This window comes from Arvicanthis niloticus, chromosome 3 (genome assembly GCF_011762505.2).
Source record: "Arvicanthis niloticus isolate mArvNil1 chromosome 3, mArvNil1.pat.X, whole genome shotgun sequence".
NCBI lineage: Eukaryota > Metazoa > Chordata > Mammalia > Rodentia > Muridae > Arvicanthis > Arvicanthis niloticus.
In genome coordinates this window covers 36,536,304-36,558,819 of record NC_047660.1, presented here as the reverse complement: position 1 = coordinate 36,558,819, position 22,516 = coordinate 36,536,304, and the positions used below count along the sequence as shown (strand labels likewise).

Here is a 22,516-nt window from a genome sequence, read left to right as displayed (position 1 = left end):
AGAAAGTGAGTTTTTATACTTGTTTTCAGGAAGAATTAAAAAAAATCTTTGTTGTTGCCACTGTCCAAATTTAAATGAACTCAGGACATAACATTAGCAAACATAAAATAGTTATAAGTCAAAATGGTGTTCTTTAGAATACTTGCTTTGCAAGTTAGTAGCTGTTTAGCCATGGGTAGATTTTTTTAAAGTTTCAACTTTTTATTTTTTGGATACTTTATTTATTTATTTACATTTCAAATATTATCCCCTTTCTCAATTGGCCCCCTTGAAACCTCTTCCCCCTGCTTCTATGAGGGTGTTCATCCACCCATCCAACCACTCCCACCTCCCCACCTCAGCATTCCTACAAACTCTTGGAAATGAACCTTCACAGAACCAAGGACCTCTCCTCTTATTGATGCACAACAAGGCCATCCTCTGCTACATCAGCAGCTGGAGCCAAGGGTCTCTCCAGGTGAACTGTTTGGTTGGTGGTTTAGTTCCTGGGAGCTGTGAGGATCTGGTTGGTTGACAGTGTTGTTCTTCCTAAGATGTTGCAAACACCTTCAGCTCCTTCAGTTCTTTCTCTAACGCCTCCATTAGGGACACCATTGGGGACCCAGTGCTCAGTCAAATGGTTGGCTTTAAGCATCCACCTCTATATTTGTCATGCTCTGGCTGACATTTTTAATGGGTTATTTGTCTAATTTCTTGAGTTCTTCATATATATTGGATATTAGTTCTCTATCAGACATAGGGTTGGTAGAGATGTTTGGTTGCCATTTTGTCCGATTGGCAGTGTCCTTTGCCTTACAGCAGCTTTGTAATATTAAGAGGTCACATTTGTCATTATTGATCTTAGAGTATAAGCCATTGGTGTTCAGGAACTTTTCCCCTGTTCCCAAGTATTCAAGGTTCTTCCCCACCTTCTCTTCTATTAGTTTCACTGTATCTGGTTTTATGTGAAGGTCCTTGATCCACTTGGACTTGAGCTGTGTACAGAGAGATAAGAAAGGATCAGTTTGAGTTCTTTGACATGTAAATCACCAGTTGAACAAGCACCATTTGTTGAAACTGCTGTCTTTTTTCCTCTGGATGGTTTAATCTTCTTTGTCAAAGATCAAGTGACCATAGGTGTGTGAGTTCATTTCTGGGTCTTCAATTCTATTCCATTGACCTGCCTGCTTGTTTCTGTACCAATAAATACCATTAAGTTTTTATCATTATTGTTCTGTAGTACAGCTTGAAGTCAGGGTTGGTGATTCCCCAATAAGTTCTTTTATTGTTGAGAATAGTTTTCACTATCCTGGGTTTTCTGTTATTCCAAATGAATTTGAGAATTGCTCTTTCTGTCTCTATGAAGAATTGATTTGGGATTTTGATGGGGATTGCATTGAATCTATAGATTGCTTTTGGCAAGATGGCTAATTTTACTATATTAATCCTGCCAAACCATGAGCATTAGAGTTCTTTCCATCTTCTGAGGTCTTCTTCAATTTCTTGTCATACAGATCTGTCACTTGCTAGGTTAGATTCATACCAGGGTATTTTATACTATTTGTGACTATTGTGAAGGATGTCATTTCCCTAATTTCTTTCTTATCCTGTTTATCCTTTGAGTAGAGGAAGGCTACTGATTTCTTTGAGTTAATATTATATTCAGCCACTTTGCTGAAGTTGTTTGTCAGTTATTCTCTGGTGGAATTTTTGGGGTCACCTAAGTATACTATCATATCATCTGCAAATAGTAATATTTTGACTTATTCCTTTTAAATTTGTATCCAAATGTACACAGACATGAGTGTCCGTGCTGATCTCAGCATTAAGTACAACAATTTCATCAGAAACCAAGACACTGATCAATTTGGGATTAGTTTCCAAATATATGTCTTTTAGGCTGGTGCATGGCTCCTCCCTCAGGCTCCTTTATCCACATTTGTCATTCCCAAGAGTTAGAAAAAACTAGTTATTTAGAACTGTTTTATAACAGAAGTTCAGGGGACAGAAATGAATGTGGTTATATTATCTCTTTACAGGCGAAGTTAAAAATGTACTATTTGGGAAAACCATATGTAGCTATGATTACAACCTATCAAATGGCAGTTTGTCTTGCCTTTAACAACAGTGAAACTGTCATATACAAAGAACTTGAAGACAGCACCCAAGTGAATGGAAGGGAGCTGACCAAAACAATAAAATCATTACCTGATATGAAAATGATTAACCACGGTTGAGAAACAGAAGATATCAATGCAGAATCTTCATTTTCATTAAATATGAACTTCAGCAGTAAGAGAACAAAATTTAAGATTACTATGTCAATGTAAAAGGATATACCACAAGAACTGAAACAGACTAGAAGTGCTATAGAAGAGGACTGGAAAATGTATCTTTAAGCTGCTATCATCGGCATCATGAAAGCATGCAGAGTGCTTTCAATGCCCTCATTCAAGAGGTAATCAGCTAGTCAAGAGTCGGGTTCAATCCTATTATCAGCATGATTAAGAAGTGTTTTGAAGTTCTGAGAGACAAGCAGTACCTCTAGCACAGCCATGCATCTGAAGATGAATACCTGATGCATGAATTGCCTGACGCCTTCTCCTGGTACAGGCGTGAAGTCATTGCCATCTCCAATGGTGAGCTCCTATGGGAGAAAGCAGGCCTCTGTTTCCAGACTTTGGTTGTCTGGCAGCCCCAGGTTTTTCTGCTCTTTACAACATCACCAGTGCCACACCATGAGCATCAGAGAAAATGCCTGGAGATATTTCAAGCTCATGCCATTATGATGGTCCTTAAAACTGTATTAAAGGAATAAGTGAAGTATTGCTGAAATGTGGACTTCGGTTGGGTACCGTGCTCTTTACCCTTCACGTTTGCAGTTGATGTATGTTTTCTTTTTTTAACATGTATCTTAAAGGACATAAAATAAAAATTTTAATATTGTAATATGACATATAACCTAATAATTATATCTACATCAAGATGACTAACATGATGTAGCTTGTCAAATAAAAAATAAACATAAAAAGAAAAATAATATCGTAAGAAGCTAGCAAAGAATTCATTTAATCAACTTTTTAAAACTATATATAACCTCTGTTTTCTTAAGAATAATTTGCTGTAATGAACTTTTGCCTGATGAAAGATACAGCAGGGCCAAGATGACTCCCTGACTTAGCGACCAGATCTGAGGATATGACATCACAACTGCTGCTGCTAGCACCACAGAGTGAGCAGCCCATATAGCCGCCACCCGAGGGTTGTGGAATGCCGCCTCCACCTTCCTGATGCTGGCAGTAGAACCCACCATGGATGGGGACTTACCTCCACATGAGCTCCTACCCCCTGGAGGTGTCATCCAGCTACAGAAACGACTCCTGCACTGTCCTTAATGGGGCAGTTTCTCACCGCCATTGTAGCCCAGTTTCTCCAGTGAAAACCAACAGTTCGTGGGCTCCACCCCATTCCTTGGTGTCCAGTCTTGCCCTGAAACCAGCTACCCCACCACAGCCACGATCCCCAGCTTCTTCTGCAAGAGCAGCGACTTTTTTCAGAGGCCCACACCTGCCTCCCTGTGGTCAAAACTCCCAGAAGTGAGCTCCTTCACCTCCTCCTGCCGGCTGTGCTCACGTGATCTTCTTGTCTGAACCTTATTTGTCCCACATATCTGGCAACATGGCTGCCTGTTACCTCTTGTTGGCAGATGACCACACCCATCCATTGGGTGAGCATTTATTGAATACTTGGTGTTTGTGTGTCCTGCACATACTGCCCCCAGAATGCCTGTAGTGGTCCTACCCTCATGCGTGTTCCCCTGTCCACAGAAGGTTGGACCAGGGCATTCTATTAGAGCCTCTGGCTGTGGGACCTGAGCTTGTCACCTGCTTCCACCTCCCCCACCTCCCTAGGCCATGGATGGCCTTGAATTCCACAGAACAAGAAGGAGCCAGACCTGAGCCAAGCCTCACAGCAGGGCAGAAAGGAGACAAAGAGTGACATACGTGAGCTGGGGACATCTGAGCTGGGGACATCTCCCTATGGCCCATGGAAGGAGGGAGGCAGGACAGTGAGAATCAGAGATCTTTCCTGAGGCTCCCTGCCCTAAACAGGGGAGGGAGGTGAGTCTACTGGAGATGATAGTGCTGCCAGCCCCACCCATGTGGATGTAGAGTCTGCCTTGCAGGGCATGCAGGGCAGGATTCACTGTGGCTTCGGGACACAGTTTGCCACAGTTTGTTCCTGTGGCAAGAGAAGCGGCTACCCCAACTCTCATGCTACTTCCGTGCTCCATGTGGAAATGTTCCCTACCAGGAGTCAGAATGGAAAACTTCCCTCTGATTGGACCCAGGGCTAGGAACTAAGCATGAGGCTCGAGTTTCCTGACAGAAGAAGCAAAAAGAGAAAAGAGACGAGTCACATGACTGAGCCATAGAGGAGAAAACCTGTGGAAGGCTTCCCATTGTTCTCATAGTCAGGAAGCCAGGCATGAGGACAAGAGTTTAGCTGCTCCTGGGCTACCGAGAGCAACAAGAAAACTGACAGAGAAATAGAAGAAACCAAATATTGTCTGCCATTCAGTCTGTCCCTTATCCATGGGTAGGAGCCTCCTATGTCCTTGCATCTTGGAAGTTGCCCCTGGTGTTTGCCATCTTCTGCTCAGGCTCCTGTTCCCCTGGCCTCTTCACCCCCCTGCTGTGAGCTGTGGGAGTCTTCTCCCTGACATACATGTTGCATAACTTTGACGCTTGGGGCCTGAGTAGCTGCTAACTGGACCCGACACAGCACACACTGGTCACTTCAGGCTCCCACAGAGTGTCTTGCGTGCCTGATAGTATCCCTGGAGCCCTGCCTTTCTTTGCAGCCAGCCCCAGCCCTCGGCCTCCTGCTTCTACAGGGAAAGGTCCCGTGCACTTCTGCTTGGTCGTCCTCTTCAGGTGGCATGGAGCCTCCCTGTGGCTCTGATAGCCCTGCTCGGTGACCAGAACAGCTCCACAGTCCCTGTGGGAGTGCTCACCACCCTGGGCGTGCAGATGCATGGTACCCTACACCGGCTCTTGTCTCCATTCTTGAATTTTTTTTAGTTGAGATAACATGTGACTCCCAAGCTACCATGTCACCCATCTTATGAACTGCCATCTTCTCCCCCCTCAGTTCCCAGCACCCAAGAGTGCTATCTCTGGACTCTCCTGCTCTGGACATTTCCTGCTATGGAGTCCTACACGGTATGGCCTTTGTGTCTGGGTTTCTCACAATGTCTTGAAGGCCCTTGACACTGGGTCTCTCACAATGTCTTGAAGGCCCTCGACACTGTGGCCTGTGTCTCCACCCCTCAGGGCTGAGTAACACTCCACGTGTGTGCAAAAAACATAAAATAAAATAAGATAGATACAGAATAGCAATTCTTTCTGTCTCTCTGTCATCTCTGTCTCTGTCTCTCTCTCTCTCCCTCTCTCCCACAAACACACACACACACACACACACACACATTCATGCTCATATCATACACCTGTACCTAAACTTACTATGGTTTCAATGTAAGATACTGGACTAAATCATAGATTAGAACTAAAAATGAAGACCTTGAATTTGCATTATCATGTACACAGAAATGCCCATTCTCTTCACTTGGATAAAGAGCTTATCTATCATTGAAGAGCTCACTCTCTGCAGCTGAAGAAATCCTTCAAAGACCTATGGCCATTAGCCATAGCGGCCCCTGCAGCACTAACCTTCCTTTCCTTGGAAAAAATAAATGACACATGAAATATTTCATTACTCCATACCTTGTTCAGTCTGTTTTCTGTTGTTACTACAAAGTATCAGAATATAAATTATATATAACAAGGTATTATTTGGCTTAAGGTATTAAAGGTTTGACAGTTCCCAATAGAAGAGCTTCATTTGGTACATACCATCTTGCTATGACATAAAATAATGGCCAAAGGTGCACTGCCAGAGACTAGCTAGAACTGCAAAGTTCAGGTAGTGAGATGGGAATGTGGTGTCAGTGAAACTAAAAACACTGACCACCTGTTGACTTCCAAGCAAGTGACCTCGAATAGCTCAAGTCATCTTTATTTATACAATCACAATCCTGCTTGCCTGAACAGTGACATCATTGCTTATTTTTATAAAACAAATCATAATATCAACATTATAAAAGCTCCATCATTACAAAACAAAAATGAAACAAACCCCTAAAACCAATAGTTTCCCTTCCTCCTTCCCACCTTCTGCTGGATCAATCCCCCCTAACATTATTTTGTACTAGAGCACAATTTCACCAAGCCAAAAATAAATGTCTAGCTAGGCATTTTCTATAGACATAAGCACATACCCATCTGGTAGCAAATCCATTTACACAGTTATACAAGGTGGGAGACAGATTACATATTTGTGGGTATAAATCCAGTCATCCGATAGCATCCCTCTGTCATAATGCTTTCTTAATTGCAGACAGAGATGTGTTCATTATACCAAGCAACCTTTCCTGATATGCACCTGATACTATCTCTTCAAAGAACCATTTTAAATTCTTTATTGATCAGATATAGCTTCCCCATTTTGAGTGTCTAGTGATTAGAAATAGCTTTCTTGTTTTAAGTCTCTGCTAATATGTTTCTTAGAACAACATAAACAGGACCCAGTATTCTCCACAACTGGCACAGACTTACTCAGTGTGGCTGTAGCCATTACTGTAGAGACATGCTTAATGTCCCAAAATACACAGGATTAATGATCACATCTGGAGGATCAATAGAGGAAGAAAGAGGAGAGGAGGGTTTTATACTTTGAAAGAATATTGAGGAAAAACACAGAATCATCCACAGAGTTTTCAAACTACATGATCCTGGTCTTGCCCAGGACTTTCACAGTGAAATGAAATTTGTTCTGAGTATAGACAGCAAAATCAAAATCAATAAGAGCTTATAGCAAACATGATCTCGGTAATATGCATACAGGCCCCCAAATTTACCAAAGGCCAATGCCAGATTGGAAGGTGTTTCCAAGGTCCTTGCCACAGTAGAGTTCCATCAGTGAAACATTCATAAGTTCTTCCTAGAGAAGCTACATGGCCACCACCAGTCCACAAAGATGTCTATGCCCAATTTAGATTCAACCTCCTGATCAGTGTCTCTTAAACTGCAATCATGGTGCTGGGTAGGGTTTATTGTCATTTGAAAGCACAACTGAAGAGAAAACTGTTGCTAAGCTACTAAGGGCTGTAACCAATTGCTTACCATTGTCTATATTATGTAAATTTTACTAAAGGAATATGAAAAGGTGTCTAGTTTGCACCAGTAGGGCACTAGCAGCAGCATAAAGAAAGATTCTTTTCAAGTCCAGATTGGTGAACAGAGGATTTATTGGTGCTACTTAAAGAAGCCTGGGCATTCAGGCAGTCCTTCCTCATAACCAAATAACCCACCCTGTTATGGGAGCTAATGCATAAATTCTGTGTTCCTGGAGTTTCTGAAACAATTTCAAGCATCTACTGAAAACAAGTATTTCCTACTATGGTAATTGTTTACATGTTATATCCTTGGTTGGTCTTATGGAGCTTGTCAATTTGTTTTCATTAGTTGTGGCTTCTCTACTTGCTTCCAAGACGCATTACTAAATTCCAGTATCTACTTACTACTCTTCACCTTCGTTTGGCTTTCTTTCATATACTTAGAATTTTCATCTACCTATTTCATGATGTTCCCTAAACATTGGAGCAGGTGATGATGATGTCTTATTATTTTCATACACTACAATCTGATCGTTAAGCTACGATGCCATATTGTTCCCTTATTCTAAGCTTTTTGACTATGAGTTTCTGAAGTACTCTCGGCTGCTATACAAAATTTAGTTTTCCTCCAGGGGTAGGGTTCACAATAATAACAATCTATTATGGTTATTTGTGTAACTACAAACACATACAAAGCATTTACATATGTCCATGATCCATTTAGCAAACAGTATCATCCCAGCTAGGGCCTGTGACCTCTCCAGTTGCTAATCTTTGCTATGCTTACAGTACCAAGCAAAAGTTTTCCTCGTGTGATGAACAGCTTAAATCTAATCAGAAAACAATTAGCTATACTGTAAACAATTCTGCCTCTATTATACCAAAAGGCCTATTTAGGTTGACAAGTTGAGTATAGTACCTATGTTCCATAATAAAACAGAGTTAGTAGTATTATAATTTTCCTCTAGCAAGCTATATAGGGCTTTCCAGCACTACAAAATCCAAACAGCTCACAGGACGGAGAATCTCATGTAGGATCCATCTTGATTGTGTCATCCTGTAACCAAAGAAAAGTGTCTTTAAAAATGGAGTCTTGCCATCAGGTTATGGCATGAAAATAATAACAATGACAATAGCCCTTATGACTTATGTGGGTCTCAATAGTCTGCCTGTCTATAAGTTTGTAGAAAGGCTGTATACCATCAGCATTGGAATTTTCAATTAACTGTTAAGGATTCTGAAGTGACTACTTTTCTGTTGAGAGTCGGGTGTTTTATGGAGATTAAACTCTACCTGCTGTTGTTAAAGCACATTTATTCTTTACATTACGTGAGCTTTGACGTGGTGGTTCTACCTCAGAGTTTGAAATCAGTGCTGTTACCACTGCTAGCATCCAGCAAGAGAAAGGTGTGGGCTTTCACTCATCACTGATTTGCACAGAAATTCTTGTAAGGTTATGTCAATGCTCTCAAGTGGTTTATGCAGAATGCACATCATAAGAGTGTAGCATGGAAATATTGGCTGTTTATCTACATTATCAACCCTATGGTAGTTGTTCTATGATAAGATTTCAAGGAAACTCATTATATAGACTTCTATAGTGCCAGGGTCCAGAGAGCCTGCATTTGAATAAAGGCATGTACATTCTGACATTAGACTCATTGGGCTATGAATGCCACATAGAAATTTATGAAGGAGTCTCATTTCTGTTCAATTCTAATATATATTGACATTCATGTCTGTTAACATCCAATACAAAACCCAGAGTTTGCCAGTTTTCTTGTTTAACATTGAGCTTTCTAAAAATCCAGGCTTCTTAATATAACACAGCTATCAATATAGATTGTGACATGCAAAATCTTATGAAACACCACTTCATATACTGACCTTAATTCCTTCCATTGGTTTTTTATTCCACTCCTCTCTCAAGCCTCATGTCAATGTTCATTTTTGCCACTACAGCAACCCACACCTAACCACTGCCGCTACTTGGACAGTCTGTATACCAGGCATTGAAAAGAATAATTGGTGTTCTTTACAGTACTTTGTATGTGTTGATTGTTGAGTCAATTACTGCAAGCGTTTCAATGGTTTGAAAGGATCCAAATCCCAGAAGAATTTACAGGAATCACAAATTCTTTTGTAAAATGAAAAAGCACCAATGCAGGGTTTAATCTGTACTGCTCCAGGGGAAGGCTTGTCCAAGAGACCTTCAGTCCAATCTGCTATGGGATAAGCTGCTTTCATCATTACTGAAGTGGAACCGGTATTACATTCTACTGTTGATTTATATACAATAAAAAACTGGTTTTCAAATGGTGCTTACTGATAGCCTAGCCATTTCCATGACTTGTGCCAGTACTCTGTTATAACCATTTTCTTGGGAGTAGGGATTGCCCTGGCTAAATCCTTCTGATCTGTTGGTAATTTCTAGTATGGAGGAACATAGAACTACTGGGGCACATAGATAATTATCCTATCTTGCAAATATTTAGGGTTCCTCAGAACCCTTTTGAAATCTTCTGTCCAAATCTCAAGAAGTGCCTCTTTTTTATCAATTTATTCAAAGACATGAAAATATAGAAAACATTAGTATAACAGTATGATGATAGAGTCTCAAGAACATGTGCAGCTGCTCTAGAGTTACAGGAATAGGTCTTTTTAGAATACTCTTTAACCATATCTAGTACCATACATGTACTGACTATATATCTAACCATGATTACTCCTAAAAAATTTATAGATGTCCTTGGCCTTTTTACTTTACATGTTTTCAGTCATTTCTCTAAATAAATAAGACATTTAGATGTTAGCTTTATACAGCTACAAAGACGGTGGGCAAGATAAGAAAGCAAAGTTGTTGACCTGTATCTTCAAATATATGATCTTTCCAGGTGAATAAAACTTCATCTTGCTACCCATTAGCTAAGAATATTCTATAAGGGGCATTTAATGATGTCCAATACAGGCTGAAAATATCTTACTAGAGAAATTAGCTCTCCTAAGTGGTACAGAACAGCATAGCATGGTTAGGAATAGGATTTGGACATTATGTAACTCTCCAACCCATAGGCATTCCTCAAAATCCTTCGGGCTCCTTTGCAGGCTTCTGAGAGCCAGGTGTTTAAAAACTTTCAAATGGATAAATATTCTCCACCTTTTATTATTTCTTGATGTTTCTGAAATTTTTATTACATACTCAAGAAATTCATACACTATAAAATTCATAGTTCTATTTTCAGTCATCAAATTGACATGCTTGTGTCTCCCCCAGTCAGGAATGACTGCCTTTATAGTTTGTGTTCTCAAGTATAGCTATCCAACAGTACTTTGCACTATTCTACTACACTTATATTATCTTGAAGGGTACCAGCCATGATATCCATGATTAATTACCTGTTTCCTTAATACCCCTGTGAATATAGACCTATTATTGCCCAGTGATTTGGACTTCAAGCACCACTTGTTGTATGTCCAGTTCCATCAATAAATCCTGTCTTTTTTCTATTGTCTTACAGTAGCTGATATAAGAGACAATATGATGTCTTATAGTAGCCAGTCCACTAGAGGGTAATTTTCCTCATACTGTCCCATACCCTATAGTTCTTTTTCTAAAAAATGGATGAGCAATTAGGCTACACAATTCTGCAACTTACATGACACTCAGATTGATGTCACCCAACAATATGTTGCACAGTCACAAAAGCCAGGACATAAAAAGGCTTTATATTTTCTTATTTAATTTTTTTTCAATACGCATTTTTTTATTCTTGCATTTCCTTTGTTAAATTTTTACTAAGGCAAGGCAAGGCATTTGTGTGTGTGTCTGTGTGTGTGTCTGTGTGTGTGTGTGTTTGTGTGTATGTGTGTGTGTGTATGTGTGTGTGTGTTTGTGTGTTTATTCAACCATAGATTTTTACCTTCTATTAAATTAAAGATCCAACCTGAAAGGGTATCTTTTATTATTTGTGCCTTAGTTCCTACTCACGGTTTGGCTTTCCACATGGATTCCAAAGATTTAAATGACAGGAAAGTCTCTTTAGCACTGATCTAATTTATACTCTCTTTTTTTATGGCTTGCAAGCTTTAAACAATGGCAAACCAACATCTCTGTCTCATCTTCCCATGTGTCCACTTATCAAATCTGAGGTTAGTGAAGCAAATAGAACTCACATATTTTTCCATGATAGTTTTCCCTATGAGGCTATAACTGTCCTTCAGTCTGTAGGAAATAGATACTGACTGAAGTCTTCAGGTTTGCATGCTGTTGACTGGACTATCCTTGTTGGTGATAGTTTCAAAGGAGCTTTGGCAGCTACTTGACAGGTGAATTCTGCAGTGTAGCTGTTCCTTCATCTAACCCACAAGAATCTAGAGATTCAATCTGCAAAAGCAGTGTCTTACTGCAATATCATCTGAGTGACATTTTGTCACTTTGTCACACAATTTAAAATAATCAAAAAGGTTATCCCATCACCTTTGCCATATTCTATTTGTAAAAGAACAAAAGAAAACCCTCAAATTTGAGGGGAAGGTATTGTGAAATGCATAAAGCATAGTACCTTTAATACACCGTGAGGGTCAAGTGTGTATGGGAAACTGATACAAATGCCAATCCTTCCCTACTTAAGTATCCTTCATTCTATAACCTCACTGTTTAATCCAATCTGTCTGTACTATACTTACATTGCCAGTTTACTTAAGTGAAAGTCTTACAGAACCTCAGAGTACAACCAAATGAATGTGGAAAAGGCAATACACTAGAACTCAACCACAAAATTATGGTTGGTGACCTGAAAGGAGCGTAATCGTTTCTTTCTTGACTTGACAGATTCTCACACCATCCTTTTCAAATTTAAAAATGTCTAATATCCTACTAGAACCAATAAAAACACTATCAGTATGGTTTTGAGATGCAGATTACTTTAAAAACTTTAAAATGGCTTGTTTTTCCACAGACCACTTAGCAATATGAGTTCAAAGATCACAAGCTGAATAGCCCATAAAGGGTCCATTATGTCATTTTATATTCATCTCACTGCCAAGCACTCAAGATCATAATAAGAAATTAAATAGTTCAAAAGAAGATAAAGTTATGAAAGTTAAGTGGCAAGACAATGCAATGCTCTGGTGATAAAGAAGTTATTCCCATAGTTTATAAAATGTCTACATCTCTTTTCTTCTTGACATTAGCATGGCTGTCTTACTGACATAATAATATGCTGTATAGCTCACCAGAATAGATTTTATACCAACAGCTTAGAAATATTTCATTATTCCATTTCAAATTAACATTTCAATTTCACTGCCATCTTTGATGAGGATGACCCTTCAGTGCCAATGTACTATAATTAAAGCCAACAGAAAAGCCTGGTATGGTTTTTCATACCATACCATGGTAGGAAAGATATGGTTCAGCAGTTCAGATCATTTGCATGTACATCCATGGGATCTAGGGTTTAGATAACAGTACCCAGTGACCAAACCGAGATATTCTAAATTTGTAAATCCAATGGTATATAGATCAGGCATGCCTTGAACTAGCAACTTTGTTACCTTTAGTTGTAAAGTTCTGTGATTTCAGGCACAAAACAAGAATCTTTTACCAAAACCAATTTTTATTGATATGGTGCTAAATGCTTATCAATATTCCAATTAAACATAGAAGGAAGACAGAGATGGAGAGGAAAGAAGTTAACAGAAATGGATCAAAATGAGATATTTGCCATTTTCCCATGAAAATACCACTAGAACCAATGTTTTACTTGAAAGATAACTTAGACTTTCATCACTGTGATAAAATAATTTGTAAAAGGAATTTTTATTTTCCTGATACAATTGTCTTCTCCAAGGCTTACTGCTGAATAAGCTTACTCTTTCTAGCTCTTCCTGAACTCTGGCTCATGGGTTTAACTCAGATGGTCTGGCTCAAACTCCTCTCCAAACTGAATGATTCAACCAGGCCTCTTTTAGGTTTTCACTGAATTTCTTTGCTTGCTCTCAACTAACTCCCGGCAATTTGTTCTAATCTTCTGACTCCTTCTTATTCTCTGGCTACAACTGCCTCTGCTGACCTGCATTGAACTCACAAAGTTAACTCCACTGCACTGAACTCCCAACCAACAAAATTTCCAACCATCTCTCTCTCCCTGAGCTCTCTAAAATAGCTTCTCAAGAGAGTTTGGCGTGTCCTTTCTCTGACTCATTCTGCCAAATATTTCTCCAATCTACCACTTAGTCATTGCTTGGAACTAAAAGTGTGTACTAAGGGCACATCTGCATTCCAACTAGATTACATAGACCTAGAAGGTCTTTGAATGTAATCCCTTGCAGAACAGCCAAGTTGTTAGATGAATATTTCTCTACAATAACAGAAACAAAAAAATAGAGAATAAGTTTGTTTTGGTTTACTATTCAAAGGTTTAAGTCTATGGTTACGTGATTCTCCTATTTATGAGCAGCAAAGGAAACAGTTTTTTCCATAATATTGGCCTGTAGAGGGAATTTTTGATTGATAACTGAGGTAAGAGCATCCAGCCACTGTAGACAATGATGTAATGTAAGCCTTGAAGCAAGCTAGCATCCCACTAAGTTCTATTCCTCTATAGTTTCTATTTCAATTCTCTGGATTCATGTCTTGAGCTCCTGACCACCTGGATGCCCTGAATAATCTGTAATTCTTTTTTAAAAAGATGTAATTATGTTTTAAAAAATTTGTATACACATATATACATATATTTTATATATACTGTATTATATATATACTCTGTAAGCTGAAATCAACCTGTTAAGTTTGATCATCTTATTTATCACAGCAACAAATAGCAAACTAGAACAGAAGTCTGTTCCCAAAGAGTCAGATGTTGCTATGATGGGCCTGTTCTTGTTGTTTATATGAAGACCATAGAAAAAGCCAATGAATTTTTATTGCTTAATAGATTTTTGTCTATAACAACCTAGAAATTGAAAATACTTTGAGAAATACAGATAATGAATGCCTGACATGAAGTTTAAGAGGGAAAGACTCTACCAGGGTTGTTTTCATGAGTATTGATAATTTGATCTACTCAGAACTATATAAATGGCCACCATGAAAGAGATTGTTTTTCCATCTCCTATGGAATGCAAATGTTGAACTGTGGATAAGAGGTATTATTTTTATGAAAGCTACACCAATATGTAGCAGAGTATGATAACTTCAACAACTATTGTCTAGCATATTTTACTTTCTTTGGGGTATATGCATAGAATATACAACCTTCTTGGAAATTGTGTGTGAGTATCAACATCATGTCAAAATAAGATAGCTGATACTTTCTTCCTATCAAACCCTTTCAAGGAATGATGAGATTGTTTTACCATCATAAACTATTTAGATCTTGTTATGATTAATAAATAAACATCTTTTGGTTGGGATACTGACAGTTCTAAGTTTTTCAGTTAGAAGTGACTGCTGAGGTTTCTTAAATTCTATTTGTAATTACATGTCTATTGTAAATACATAAAAACCTATACTAAAATATTGCCAAGGGATAACTCTTATTGTTCAAAACCAGGAATTTACCTAGATTCTACATTAATGTTGGACAAAATGCTGTTAATTTGTCTTTGTAAACTGAAATTGCTTTATACATTTTCAAAGAACTTACTCATTTTAATTTATTATAAGTTGTTTCTTTAGAAAAAATTGTTCATTTCTTTTTGTCTCAAATTTGTCACTCATGTCCGGAGATTAAAAAATTCCTGATGATAGCCTTATAGGGGCTTAGTTTTTAATTTCAAATGGATTAAAATATGAACACTTTTAAAGAAGCAAATTGTGTTTTCTCTCCTCAAATCTATCATTTTGAAAATATTAAAATATATAATGTTGATAAATATTCTATTGATAAACTTTTCTTTTAGTTTTCTGATCTTCATAAAGTAGACATGTTGCAAGGAATAATACCAACATTCAACAAACTATAAGTATGATAAGTTTATTCTATTTTCTACTTGATTTTTATAAATTGAACAGAAAAGTCAAATCAAATTAAAAACAAATTATTACAGAGAAGATGAAGTCCTTTAAAACATCATTTAATTTAATAAATATTTATAAAATTCAAGTGAACACTGTGGATTAAACAGTGCAATGTGGAAATCTGTACTGTTCACTTACTAATTTGCCAGCAGTTATCTAACAGTAAAATAAGTGAGAAACAATGCAACTAATAATATTTAAACATTTGCTTAAATAGAAGGTTAAGTAGAAGTCAGCAAATGTACTTGCCATGCTAAACAAAGAAAATCTGTAATGCTCATATGGGCATTAATGGATTTTCTACTAGTTTTCTATGACATAAGCAAAGTAAAATAGTGGTACTTTCAGAATCTCAGTGATAGGGCAAGGTAGACCTCTTAGCTAAAAGAAAAAATACTGCTGAGTGTTGTAATAAAATAAAGCAATTGAAATTCTTTGTGACATATAAGAAATAGGAAAAAACATCAATTTAAAAAATCTATTAAATTTCAATAAGAACAGTGTGAATCCACAACACTTGAGTCATAGCTGCTCCAACCCTCTTGTTCAGAACAGCATGGTAGAAACTCTATTTTGGGTAGATGCTGTGAAGAAAATAGGGCTCTTCTTCACCAAATTCAAGGTTTACTTCTAAATTTCCTCCAAGGTATGGTAGATGGGGCCTATCTCATATCCTTATCTGTTTCATATAGTGAAAAGTTAGATTCTAGGGAAGTACAACAAAGCTGAATAGATTACCCTCACCTATGCAGTCCCAGCAGGATAGACAAAGTCCTGAAGATATAAACAAGCAGAAGTATGAGTAATACCCTTATCAGCAAAATCTGAAGAGGGAAAATAAACTAACTACATAGAGGTGTTTTGGGGTATGCTCCATAAACAACAAAAGGACGAATAGGAGGCTGGGGAAATAGCTCAATAAAGTACTGGCAACTGTCATGATGGCCTGAGTTTGAATCCCCAGCACCAATGTAAAAAAGTCATTTAAGGTGATACAAAAGTGTAATCACAGTCCTAGGAATCAGAAATAGAAGAGCCAGAAGATTTTTGGAAAGTTACTGCTGCCCAGTTATCCAGTTATAAGCAGCAAGTTCAGTGAGAGATCTTGTCTAAGAACACAAAGTTAAGAACAATAGAGTAAGAAACTACATTTGACTTCCAAGCCTTCACAAATGAATACATATGTGTGCATGTGCATTCTCACATTTCTACATACACATGGACAAAATTACACTTATACAACACACACAGAACAAACAGGGTGATAGTGACTAATAGCAACAGTTGTGAAAATGTAATGGAACATGATACAATTTTGAAACCAAAATATACGCAACGTAAAAAGAATACAATACCATGCAGTTTTTATTACTATAGTTCTTTGGTACAGCTTGAAATCAGGGATGCAGATACCTCTGAATGTTCTTGTACTATACAGAACTCTTTAGATAGCCTGAGATTTTGTTTTTGTTTTGTTCTATATAGAGCTGAGTATTTTCCCTTCAAGGTCTATATAGAATTCTTGTTGGAAATTTGATGGGGATAGCAATGAATCTTTAGATCGCTTTTGGTAGGATAATCATTTATACTATGTTAATCCTACTAAACTATGAGCATGGGAAATCTTGGAAAACAGAGACATCAATCTACACATATATGTCACAAAGCCTTTGACCCAAAGTTTTGTTCTACTTGCAAGATATGCTGGGGTAATGGTGGCACAGAACTTGTGGAAGTGGCCAACCAATAACTGGTTCAACTTGTAGTCAACTCCATGATCATGGTCTCATGCCTGACACTGCCTGGATGGCCATGAACTAGAAACTGGAAAGCCTGGAGATCTAAAATAAAAATTAAACATTGTTGGGAGCCGACAGAAGGCAGCTATCATCCTTGCAGCCATCTTGAGCCATATACTGTGATAAGAGATTTGATTACATTAGCCTATACTAGCTGAGCACACTCTGATAACATCTGGCTTTAGATACTCAGGATTTTCCCTTGGGTGTGTGAGACTTAAAGGTGTGTGACTTAAGGGTGTGATTTAGAGATCAGATTTAGAGACAAGACCTAAGGGCATGATTAAAGGTGTGACTTAGAGGCGTGGCTTAGAAGTGAGACATATAAAAGGCGAGAGGCAGACAGGAGAGTTCAGAACAATTTGGAGAACTGAGAATCAGACACTTCAGAGAGAACAATTTGGAGTAACAGAGATTCAGATACTAGGAGTAGGAGTAGACATTAGATACTGGGAAGAGAACAACTTAGAGTACAACTTGGAACTAGGAATTAGGTTAGACACTTGCAACAGAGAATTAGGCACTTGGCACTTGGAGAAAGAACTTGGAACTTGGAGGCACTAGGAACTAGGAACTAGGAACTAGGGACTTGGAGAGAAGAAGAGAGACTGAAGAATAAACGGGATTGAATCACACTCTGTCTGCTCTCTATTCTTTGAGTCCATCCTCACTCTCTCTCTTGCTGAACCCTGACCCACAGACTGGAACAACTTGGGGTAGTTTGGGCTCTAACAGTTTAGCCCCCAAGGCTTTTGGCAGTGTGGGTTCCAACATTGACAAAGCGGTCTGTGACATTTTGGCCCCCAAAACGTGGGGTAGTGCAGTTCTCAACATTTCTGGCCCCCAAGCGTGGGGCAGCTCAGGCAGCAACATTTTTGGTGCCCAATGTGGGGCAGCAAGAACGAGAGACCCAGTGAAGAACCTTACTGGAAGAAGGAACTGCTGAAAATTCAGAAGTGAAACAAAGGTGATCACTGCGGGAATCTGCTGCATCGAGAAAGGTAAGTCATGTTAATGAAAATGTGGCAAGAAATAAGTCAGCTCGAACTCAACTCTCTGTTTTGTTGTTGTTGTTGTTGTTTGTTGCTCACATGTGTTAATTGCCTGCTTTTGTTTCATTGTTTGAATGCTGTCTTTCATGTTCAAAATAAAAAGAAACGTAAATTAGAATCTAAAATACAAGCAAAGGTTGATGATGATTTGTCAGAGTCAGATTGTGCTGACGTAGAGGAAGACGTAGCCGAACATTATGACCCTGAATGGCCCTCTTCCCAAAGCCCCTCTCCCAGTGCACCTCCATCTCCAAGTGCTCCCCAAATGGAGATGGTGGTTATAGATCCCAAATGGGAGTTACAGGAAAAAAATCTGTTCTTAAACAACAAATAGAGTTAGAAAAAGAGTATTGGGACTTAATTAATCAGCTACAAAAATTAAAGACAGGTAAGATGTCTCAGGAGGTAAACTGCAAAAATCCCCCAGCTCCTTGAATTCCTCAACCAGGAGTCCAAAGACAGTCTCTTATCACCTAGCTTAAAATTAGCCACAGATCATCCAGAGAAGAAAGACGCTGACAGTTTCCCTGTATCAGAGACCAGAGACAATCAAGAAGTTGCTTGAAGACATCACACAGGTTTTAATTTTCAAATTATTAATAAATTTAAAAATGCAGTATCACAATGTGGTGCCATTTCTCCCTTTACTCTTGCAATTTTAGAGTTTGCTGCAGAGGAGTGGCTGACTCCTAGTGATTGGAATACATTAGTGAGAGCAGTTCTTGGTGGTGACTATCTTATTTGGAAATCAGAATATCATGAGAATTGTAAAGAAATAGCTAGGAGAAACATTCAAGCAGGCAATGGTTGGTCCTTTGATGCCTTAGTAGGAGAAGTGCAATTTGCTTCTAGTGACAACCAGATGCAATATGACCCAGGCTTATTCTATCAAATTCAAAATGTAGCCATGAAGGCTTGGCATAAATTCCCAGCAAAAGGGGACCCTGGTGCATCCTTAACAGCAGTCAGACAAGGACCTGATGAATGATTTTCTGATTTTGTTCATCGATTGATGACAACAGCAGGGAGGATTTTTGGTAATGCAGAGGCAGGTGTAGATTATGTGAAACAACTTGCATATGAAAACGTCAATCCTGCCTGCCAAGCAGCCATTAGACCCTACAGGAAAAAGACAGACCTTACAGGGTATATCAGACTCTGTTCTGACATAGGTCCTTCCTACCAACAGGGCTTAGCTATGGGTGCTGCCATGCAAGGACAATCAGTAAGAGATTTTTTTGGTTAGTAGAAGCCAAAAGGCCTGTTTTAAATGTGGCAAGCCTAGACACTTTGCAAGAGATTGCAAGGCAGAAAATGAGTTAACCCAGAGACAGCCCAGAAAACAGCCTGGACTCTGCCCACTTTGCAAACATGGAAGGAATTGGGCTAGTGAATGTAGGTCCAAAAGAGATGCACAAGGAAACATCCTTTTCCATAATCAGGGAAACGGGAACAGGGGCCAGCTCCAGGTCCTGAACCAACACAAGCCAAAACAGGCTTATGAAGCAGTCAGTTTCATACCAACAAACAACAATCCCTGTCTGAACTTAGTCGAGCAACACCAGGAAGCACAGGACTAGAACTCAGTTCCGAGGCTTGGTTGACACAGGAGCTGATGTGACTATCCTAAAACAAAGCGATTGGCCTACCACCTGGCCTCTGACCCCAACCTTAACCAATCTAAGGGGTATTGGCCAAAGTCAAAATCCACAAGAAAGCTCTAAGGTGCTGACATAGAAAGATAAAGAAGGTAATACAGGTAATATACAACCCTATGTCATCCCAGGCCTCCCTATTAATCTCTGGGGCAGAGATCTGTTATCCCAGTTGGGATTGATTATGTGCAGCCCTAATGAAGTAATCACAGCTCAAATGGTAAACTCTGGATTTTCCCCCAGGGAAAGGATTAGGAACAAGTTAAGAAGGGATTATCTAACTTGGATCAGGCCATAAAGGCTCATGAGTTACATCACCTTAATTCTAAAACTTTAAAAATTATGTTTAAAATTATCAGAGAACAAGCTAGACAAATTGTTAAACAATGTCAATCATGTGTTATTTCTATAGATTTAGATTCTGATATAACACATTTGTAGACAGAATAGAAGAGAGTTATGTGTTGCCCTTAAAAAAGAGTGTTGCTGTTATACTGACTGTTCAGGCATTGTTAAGTCTCTTGTCTCTTGGGTCCATGCTGTTCAGCAAACTGATGGCTTTTGTACAACAAGAGATAGACACTATTCAAATGAAACCCACACAGGTCCGTTATTACAGGCTGGAAGTAGGGGTTTGTAAAACCTCTGTCATCAAGACTAATGAGAATTAACCCCTAACTTATGTGCTAAGCCGGATAGTCAAAGACGGGTAAGAGAACACTTCAAGACCCTTGCCCCTAAAAAGGGAGGCCTCACCATCCTAAGACAGGAGCTCAACCAATGACTGAATCCATCCCCCCAAAAATTCATTGAAATAATTCCTAAAGATATTCTGCCATACTCATAGATGAGTGACTATCCCAATCATCACCAGAGAGACTTCATCCAGCAACTGATGAAATTCGATGCAGAGATCCACATCCAAACATTAGGGGGAACTCCAGGAACCCCATGGAGGAGGGGGAGGAAGAATTGTAGGAGCCAGAAGAGTTGAGGAAACTAGAAAAACATAGCTGAGAGATTCAACTAAGTAGGGCTCATATGGGATTACAGAAAATGAATGAAGTGGCAATCACAGAATCTGTATGGGTCTACAATAGGTTCTCAACATATAAATTATAGTGTTATAGCTTGGTGTTCTTGTGGGACCTCTAACAACAGTAATGAGGAGTGTGGCTGACCCTTTTGCCCTTGTGACTTTAGCCTACTACTGGATTGCTTTGTCTAGCCTTAATATGAAGATTTGTTCCTAGTCTTATTTTAACTTGTTATACAATGTTTGATTGATATCTCTTTGAGGATCTACCATTTTCTGAAAAGAAAAGAAGAAGGAATGGATCTGGGAGAGAGAGTATGGGGATGACGGGTTGCTGAAAGAAATGGTGGGAGGGAAGCCTATAGTTTAGACATAACTTATAAAAGAAAAATAACTTTTAAAAATCATGTAAAGAATCAAAAACCTGCATCTATGCTGAAGAACAAAAGAGTTTACAATGCTGTTTACTTGATAATGTCTTTTAAAACCAAACATCTATTTTATTTACATTATAAATTCATAAAAATCATGTCAAGTATTAAAATTATATCTCTTACAAAAAAAATAATAATTTAACTATGATAAGGAAAAAGTAGAAAATCTGGAATTAAGGAAAAAGTTTTTTTAAACCTGTTCTTTTGTATTGTAAACCAAGATAACAAAGACTCATGGAAATCAATATTTCTGTAGCTTGATGACCCACTTATTTCAGTCCAGTGAGACCAAACATGGTCACAAGCAGTTACAGTAAATTCTCTAGAGACAGGCAGCAAGAGGAACAAACACTCTGAATGTCTGAACAAATTTTAGTCTAAGGCTCAAGAACACTTCCCAAAGTAGATGGAGTCTTCATGGCCAACTAACATAAATGCTGAAAACCTTGACAGGTAATTGAGGTATATTAACTCAAAAACCCTGTGATTCACTAAGTGAATCTTTTAAGTACTTCCTGTTGCTCACCGTGAAAAATGACTAGGTTGTTCCATTAAATTTTACTCTACTTCTCCAAGTAACATTTTCTATAGACAGAAGAGCTGCTGTCTCAGACTCCTGTGCAGCTGTGTTGATTCATCTGCAGGCTTTACAGCAGGGAGCAGAAACAAACAAACAAACAAACCAAACAAAAGCAAACAAACAAAAATAAATAAAAACAATCAGGGTGAGGTAAGAATGAAACTCAGTCCAGCCAAATTTTATTGTAACCAGCATTGGACCAACTCTTCCAAGAGTCTGGCCCAGATCATTCTACGTTAGCTATATTTGGGCACAGTTCAATTTTGGAAAAAAAAAAAAATTCTTGTAACAATTAATTCAGTCCCAGGTGCAAAACAATTTAAGTCGTATTTACACCAAGATTCTTTACAAAGTATATCTGGCCTCTTTCATAACAATGGGTAATGTTTACTCAGAGATAGTGCCTATGATGTAAACTTGACTGAGGTAAATATAACACCAGTGCTGTCAAGATTCCCTGGACCCAAGATTGCATAGAAGTCACCTAATTTGTTGTAAACCACAAGTGACACCATTGATATGAACTAGTGCTTTTCTTAGACTCCTAACAGTGGGAATGGGATTGTCTCTCACATTTTTGCCTGTTCTTCAGACAATTTTTCTACTACTAGGTTGATTCATCCAGCTTTGATAGAAGGTTTGTGCCCATTTTTACTGAACGTTGTAATGCTGAGCTTCGTTGATATCACTGGAGGTCCTGCTGTTTTTTTGAAGGGCAATG

The 22,516-nt window shown here is 38.6% G+C and overlaps 1 long non-coding RNA gene across 1 annotated transcript in view; it reads right to left on the bottom strand.

The window, feature by feature from the left end:
• Positions 1-6,082: 6,082 nt before the first annotated feature.
• Positions 6,083-22,516, bottom strand: part of LOC143441665 (uncharacterized) — a 127,571-nt gene continuing 111,137 nt past the window's right edge. The window contains exon 3 of the long non-coding RNA XR_013109246.1: positions 6,083-8,273. This is a non-coding gene — a long non-coding RNA (uncharacterized LOC143441665). The remainder of the gene's footprint in view (positions 8,274-22,516) is intronic.